Source organism: Hylobates moloch, unplaced genomic scaffold (genome assembly GCF_009828535.3).
Source record: "Hylobates moloch isolate HMO894 unplaced genomic scaffold, HMol_V3 SCAFFOLD_12, whole genome shotgun sequence".
Taxonomy (NCBI): Eukaryota; Metazoa; Chordata; class Mammalia; order Primates; family Hylobatidae; genus Hylobates; species Hylobates moloch.
The window spans coordinates 21,392,245-21,399,910 of NW_026652287.1; the positions used below are offsets into that span (position 1 = coordinate 21,392,245).

The window sequence follows — 7,666 nt, forward strand, 5'->3', positions numbered from 1 at the left end:
TACTTCTATACAACCAGTCTGATTCTAGAAACCTGGATCAATGAAATATTTTGATTATATAAAAAAATCTGTTACCCAGGTCTTGTTGAAATAGCATTAGAAACTACTGAAGGACATATAGAGGAGTAGTGTTGAAAAATGGTGATGGATGAGCAGAATGGTGAAAAATAAAAAGGCATGAAGCTCTATAATTATATTGTATGGTGACAGTACCAATAGAAATTGCATGTTTTTTCCCCCCAATTTTTTTTTTGAGACAGTCTCGCCGTGTCACTCAGGCTGGAGTGCATTGTCGTGATATTGGCTTACTGCAACCTCCGCCTCTTGGGTTCAAGCGAGTCTCCTGCCTCAGCCTCCCGAGTAGCTGGGATTACAGGCATGTGCCACCACGCCCAGCTAATTTTTGTATTTTTATTTGAGAGGGGATTTCACCATGTTGGCAAGGCTGGTCTTGAGTTCCTGACCTCAGGTAATCCACCTGCCTCAGCCTCCCAAAGTGCTGGGATTACAGGCTGAGCCACTGTGCCCAGCCTCCCCCAGTTGTTGAAACAATAATGGAAGGTAATTTTATTCTTAGATTATTTAATGTTTTTCAGTTATCAGGATGCATTAGATTGTTTGCTTATATTGTTTTTCTTGTTAATTAAGTAACAGTGAATAAGACAAACATGAAAATGTACATTTATTTTATTTTTTTGAGACAGAGTCTGTTGCCCAGGCTGGAGTGCAGTGACACAATCTCGGCCCACTGCAACCTCTGCCTCCTGAGTTCAAGCAATTCTCTTGTGTCAGCCTCATGAGTAGCTGGGGCCATGGGTGCACGCCACCATACCCGGCTAATTTTTGTATTTTTAATAGAGATGGGGTTTCACCATATTGGCCAGGCTGGTCTCGAATTCCTGACCTCAGGTGATCTGCCCGCCTTGGTCTCCCAAAGTGCTGGGACTACAGGCATGAGCCACTGCGCCAGTCCATTTCATTTTTGGAATATTCTTTTTTTTCTTCTTTTTGAGATGGGGTCTCGCTCTGTCTCCCAGGCTGGAGTGTCGTGGTGCAATCTCAGCTTACTGCAACCTCTGCCTTCTGGGTTCATGTGATTCTCCTGCCTCAGCCTCCTGAGTATCTGAGAGTACAGGTGCGTGCCACCACGCCAGGCTAATTTTTGTATTTTTAGTAGAGGCGGGGTTTCACCATATTGGTGAGGCTGGTCTTGAACTCTTGGCTTCGTGATCTGCCCGCCTCAACTTCGCAAAGTGCTGGGATTACAAATGTGAGCCACCGCGCCCGGCCCGTTTCTGGAATATTCATAATCTTTTGTTGTCATTTCAACAGTGCTCACAGCAGCTTCACCAGGTGTAGATTCCATCTTAAGAAACCACTTTCTTTGCTTATCCATGAGAAGCAACTCCTCATCTATTCAAGTTTTATCATGAGATTGTAGCAATTCAGTTACATCTTCTCACCCCACTTCTAATTTTAGTTCTCTTGCTTTTTTACCACATCGGCAGTTACTTGCTCTACTGAAGTCCTGAATCCCTCAAAATCATTCATGAGTATTAGTAGCAATTTCCTGGCAGGGCACGGTGGCTCACGCCTGTAATCCCAGTACTTTCGGAGGCCAAGGAGGGCGGATCACCTGAAGTCAGGAGTTCAAGACCAGTCTGGCAAACGTGGTGAAACCCCATTTCTACTAAAAATACAAAAATTAGTGGGGCGTGGTGGCGGGCGCCTATAATCCCAGCTACTTGGGAGGCTGAGGCAGGAGAATCGCTTGAACCTGGGAGGCGGAGGTTGCAGTGAGTTGAGATTGTGCCATTGCACTCCAGCCTGAGCAACAGGAGCAAAACTCTGTCTTAAAAGAAAAGAAAAAAAAAGCTATTTCCTCTAAAACTCCTGTTGATGTTTTAACCTCCTCCCATGCTCATGGATGGCATTCTCAATGGCATCTAGAATGGTGAATACTTTTTAGAAAGTTTTCAATTTATTTTGCCCAGATCCATCAGAGAATGACTATGAATGGCAGTAGTAGCCTTACAAAATGTATTTTTCTTTCTGTCTTTTTTTTTTTTTTTGAGACAGAGTTTTTTTTTGCTCTTGTCGCCCAGGCTGGAAGGCTGGAGTGCAGTGGCACGCTATCTTGGCTCACTGCAACCTCCGCCTCCCAGGTTCAAGCGATCCTCCTGCCTCAACCTCCTGAGTAGCTGGGATTACGGGCGTGCACCACCATGCCCACCTAATTTTGTATTTTTAGTAGAGGCGGGTTTCTCCATGTTGGTCAGGCTGGTCTCGAACTCCTGATCTCAGGTGATCCGCCTGCCTCAGCCTCCCAAAGTGTTGAGATTACAGGCGTGAGCCACCGTGCCCGGCCGTATTTCTTAAATAATATAGCTTGAACGTCAAAATTATCCCTTGATCCCTGGACTATGGACTGATTCTTGTGTTAGCAGTTAGGAAAACATTTATGTCCTTGTACATTTCCATCATAGCTTTTGTCAATGAGCAGTAATTTTTTTTTTTTTTTTTTTTTGAGACAGAATCTTGCTCTGTTTCCCAGCCTGGAGTGCAGTGGCATGATCTCAGCTCAGTGCATCCTACAACTCTGAGGTTCAAGCAATTCTCGTGCCTCAGCTTACTGAGTAGCTAGGATTACAGGCGCCCACCACCACATCTGGCTAATTTTTGTATTTTTAGTAGAGATGGGGTTTCACGATGTTGGCCAGGCTGGGCTCGAACTCCTGGCTTCAAGTGATCCACCTGCCTTGGCCTCCCAAAGTGCTGGGATTATAGGTGTGAGCCACTATGCCTGGCCTAATTGGCCTAATTTCAATATTGTTGTATCTCAGGGAATAGGCACGAGGAGAAAGAGAGACAAGCTGACTGCTGGTTCATGGAGTAGTCATAACACACAACATTTATTAAGATTGCTAGGCCGGGCGTGGTGGCTCACGCTTGTAATCCCAGCACTTTGGGAGGCCAAGGCGGGCGGATCACGAGGTCAGGAGATCGAGACCACGGTGAAACCCCGTCTCTACTAAAAATACAAAAAATTAGCCGGGTGTGGTGGCGGTCGCCTGTAGTCCCAGCTACTCGGAGAGGCTGAGGCAGGAGAATGGCGTGAACCCAGGAGGCGGAGCTTGCAGTGAGCCGAGATCGCGCCACTGCACTGCAGCCTGGGTGACAGAGCGAGACTCTGTCTCAAAAAAAAAAAAAAAAAAAAAAAAAGATTGCTGTCTTATATGGACAGTTTGTGGTGCCTTAAAACAAATCAGGGTAACGTCATTGATTACTGAGTACAGATTACAGATTACTATAACATATACAATAATAGCGGAACAGTTTGAAAATATTGTGAGATTTATGAGAATGTGACACAGGTGCAAAGAGAGCACATGTTACTGGAAATACGGCACTAATGGACTTGCCCGACTCAGGGTTTCCACAGACCGTCAGCTTGTCAAAAATGCAGCATCTGTGAATTTCAGTAAAGCAAAGCAGAATAAAATGAGGTGTGCATGTATTGCCATCACATGTACACTAGTAAAATACTTTTTTTTTCAGTAGGTGGATCAACCTCAAATTTTTTTTTTTTTTTTGAGACGGAGTCTCGCTCTGTCACCCAGGCTGGAGTGCAGTGGCGCCGTCTTGGCTCACTGCAAGCTCCGCCTCCTGGGTTCACGCCATTTTCCTGCCTCAGCCTCTCTGAGTAGCTGGGACTACAGGCCACCATGCCCAGCTAATTTTTTATATTTTTAGTAGAGACGGGGTTTCACCGTGGTCTCGATCTCCTGACCTCGTGATCCGCCCGCCTCGGCCTCCCAAAGTGCTGGGATTACAAGTGTGAGCCACCGCGCCCGGCCTCTCAAATTTTAATATACAGCATTACTTAAATGAGAACATGGGGACTTAAATGACATTTCTTATATGTACATAAAACTTCCATGAAAATAACTTAATGCTATCCAGCAGTTTATTTTAGAAGTACTGGAGGCTAGTCATGGTGTCTCATGCCTGTAATCCCAGCACTTTGGGAGGCTGAGGTAGGAGGATCACTTGAGTTCAGGAGCTAGAGACCAGCTTGGGCAATATAGTGCGACCGCATCTCTACAAAATAGAAAAGAAGTACTGGAATGTTACAGCTCTTACAGAATTTGTCTAGCAGGTTTTCTAGTCTTTACCAGAAATGCCCACATGCAGAACTAGTAAATACTGATTCATGTAAAATAATAAACAACTTTATCTTTCAGTTTTTTAAAAGACAGGGTCTTGTAATGTTGACCAGACTGGCCTTTAATTCCTGGGCTCAGGTGATCCTCTCATCTGAGCCTTTTGAGTAGCTGAGACTACAGGCTGCACTACTGCACCTGGCTCTGCTTGATTTTTAATTGTTGTATTGCTGTTGCAGCTATGTTTTTTTTTTTCTTCAGCGTGAGGATGGGCAAACTTTTTATGTAAAGTCTCAGATAATAAGTATTGTAGGCTCTAGGGCCATATAACTTCTCTGTTGCATATCCTTTTTTCTTTAAACAATCCTTTTTTTTTTTTTTTTTTCCCATTTCCCCTCAAATTCCTTTTACCATAAGCAACTCTTGAGGAACTTAAAAATCATTCTTAGCCCAGAAGCCAGACCAAAACAGGTTGTGGGCTGTAGTTTCCTGACCCCTGATTTAAAGATTGATAGCTTTGAAATGGAAAATTTTAACTTTCTTCTTTTTTTTTCTTTCCCTTGTTCTGATTGGGCTGTTAATTCATTAGGTATTTACTGAGTGTGTATCATATGAGGCATGATTCCTCTGCTAATTTTGGTAGTGGTAGAAAGATACTTTTGCCAAGCTTGGTTGTTCAGGTTTTTATTTGTCTAAGAGTTCCTGACCAAGTGTGAATGGATGTTGAAATCAAGGTGTTTCTTTTTTTTTTTTTTGAGACGGAGTCTCCCTCTGTCGCCCAGGCTGGAGTGCAGTGGCGCAATCTCGGCTCACTGCAAGCTCCGCCTCCCGGGTTCACGCCATTCTCCTGCCTCAGCCTCTCCGAGTAGCTGGGACTACAGGCGCCCGCCACCACGCCCGGCTAATTTTTTGTATTTTTAGTAGAGACGGGGTTTCACCGTGGTCTCGATCTCCTGACCTCGTGATCCGCCCGCCTCGGCCTCCCAAAGTGCTGGGATTACAAGCGTGAGCCACCGCGCCTGGCCGAAATCAAGGTGTTTCTTTGGCCACACAGTGTGCCTTTGGGGGCTATATCTATGTGCTTCTGGTACTTTTAATTTTCACAAAGACACTGCTTGCTGACCACACTGTTTTCTCTAATGTGGGGCTATGACCCCCCTGGAAGAGGCATCATTTTCTGATTTTCACAGAAGCATAATATGGTCAGGTGATGGTCCTGAGTAGTGGGCATATGACAGATACACTAGTAATTATAATACAGATCTAAACTGGAGAGTTGAAAACAGCATCATGTATTTGATTGAGATAATCGAAGGAAGACTTCCTGAAAAGATGGCATTTGAGTTTCAAGGCTGAGTAGGATTAAGTATTATTATTTAAAAAATGCCTTGGACAATGCATTAAATAGAGTTAACATATCACATCACTTATGGTCTCCAATTAAAAACATTTTACTTACACATAATTTTAGACTTTTAGAAAAATCGTAAAGATATTACAAAGAATTCTATATATTTCACCTGTATTCTTCAAGTAACGTTTTACCATATTCACCTTAACATTTTCTCTGTATTGGTAATTGTATGTGTAAGATTTAATATAAAATAAAAATTCTTATTAAACATACGAGAGACATGATGCCTCTTTAGCCCTGAATACTTCAACTTGTATTTATTAATAACAAGGGCATTCTATTTCAAAACCACAGTACAGTTGTCAAAATAAGGAAATTAATAATTGTGTCAAACTGTTATTCTGTTTACAGACCTTTTCTTCTAATGTCCTTTAAAACAATCAACAAATCAACATTTTTCTGGTCAAGAACCAGTAAATACATATATTCTACATATATATATGTATGTATATATATATACATATATATACACACATATATTCTACATATATTCTACACATATGTGTAGAATATACGTATTTACTCCCCCTGTCCAAGAACCAGTCCAGAATTGTTACCTTCAGTTACCATGTGTCTTTGGTCTCCTTTAATCCAAAGCAGTTTGTCTTTTATGACTTGACACTTTTGAAGATTACAGGTTATTTTGTAGACTGTCCCTCAATTAGGGTTTATCTGAGGTTTCCTTATTATTAGATTCAGATATTTATTTTTGGCAGGAATACAACAGAAATGATTTGTGTGTTTTTCTCATTGCATGATATCAGAAAGTGCATTGTATATATTTGTCGCATTACTGGGGTTGTTTTTTTTTTTTTTTTGAGACAGAGTCTGGCTCTGTCGCCCAGGCTGGAGTGCAGTGGCGCGGTCTCGGCTCACTGCAAGCTCCGCCTCCCGGGTTCATGCCATTCTCCTGCCTCAGCCTCCCGAGTAGCTGGGACTACAGGCGCGTGACACCACGCCTGGCTAATTTTTTGTATTTTCAGTAGAGACGGGGTCTCACCATGTTAGCCAGGATGGTCTCAATCTCCTGACCTCGTGATCCGCCTGCCTCGGCCTCCCAAAGTGCTGGGATTACAGGCGTGAGCCACCGTGCCCGGCCTACTGGGGTTGTTAACTTTGATCACTTGGTTAGGGTTGTGTCTACTAAGTTTCTTCACTATAGAGTTATTTTTCACTTGGTCATTTCATTAGTATCTTGTGAGGAGTTACTTTGTGGTTGTATAAATACTGTTTCTACTTTCCCTTACTATATTTAGCGTCTATGGACACTTTTGCCTGCAACAGTTATTTACTATGGTGTTACCAAGTGGTGATGCCCTTTTCTTCCATCATTCTGTCTGCATTTTTTTTTTTTTGAGATGGAGTTTCGCTCTTATTGCCCAGGCTGGAGTGCAGTGGCATGATCTTGGCTCACTGCAACCTCTGCCCCCCGGGTTCAAGCAATTCTCCTGCTTCAGCCTCCTGAGTAGCTGGGATTACAGGCATGCGCCACCACACCTGGCTAATTTTGTATTTTCAGTAGAGACAGGATTTCTCCATGTTGGTCGGGCTGGTCTCCAACTCCCGACCTCAGGTGATCCACCCACCTCAGCCTCCCGAAGTGCTAGGATTACAGGCGTGAGCTGCCACACCAGGCCTCCTTTTTCTCTTTTAAGAGATAGAGTCTTGCTTTGTCACCAAGGCTGGAGTACAATGGCATGATGATAGTTCACTGCAGCCTCAAACTCCTGGGCTGAAGTGAACCTCCCACCTGTAGCTGGGACTACAGGCACCTGCATAACACCTGACTGTTTTTTAAAACTATTTTAGAGATGGGGTCTTGCGAAGTTGCTCAGGATGGTCTTGAACTCCGGGTCTCAAGTGGTCCTTCTGCCTCAGCCTCTAGATTGGTTGGCATTACAGGCATGAGCCGTTGTACCTGGCAAGTGAATATTTTCTTTTTTCTTTTTTTTTTTTTTTAAGATGGAGTCTCGAGGCCGGGCACGGTGGCTTACACCTGTAATCCCAGCACTTTGGAAGGCCGAGGTGGGTGGATCAAGAGGTCAGGAGATCGAGACCATCCTGGCTAACATGGTGAAACCCTGTCTCT

The 7,666-nt window shown here is 43.6% G+C and overlaps 1 protein-coding gene and 1 non-coding gene across 15 annotated transcripts in view; both read left to right on the top strand.

The window, feature by feature from the left end:
* The window catches only part of ATXN2 (ataxin 2), a 150,947-nt gene that overhangs the window by 30,728 nt on the left and 112,553 nt on the right, over window positions 1-7,666 (top strand). The gene's annotated exons all lie outside the window — the stretch shown is intronic.
* LOC116479759 (U7 small nuclear RNA) lies at window positions 4,126-4,188 on the top strand. The gene has a single exon (XR_004251072.1). It is a non-coding gene; the product is annotated as a U7 small nuclear RNA (small nuclear RNA).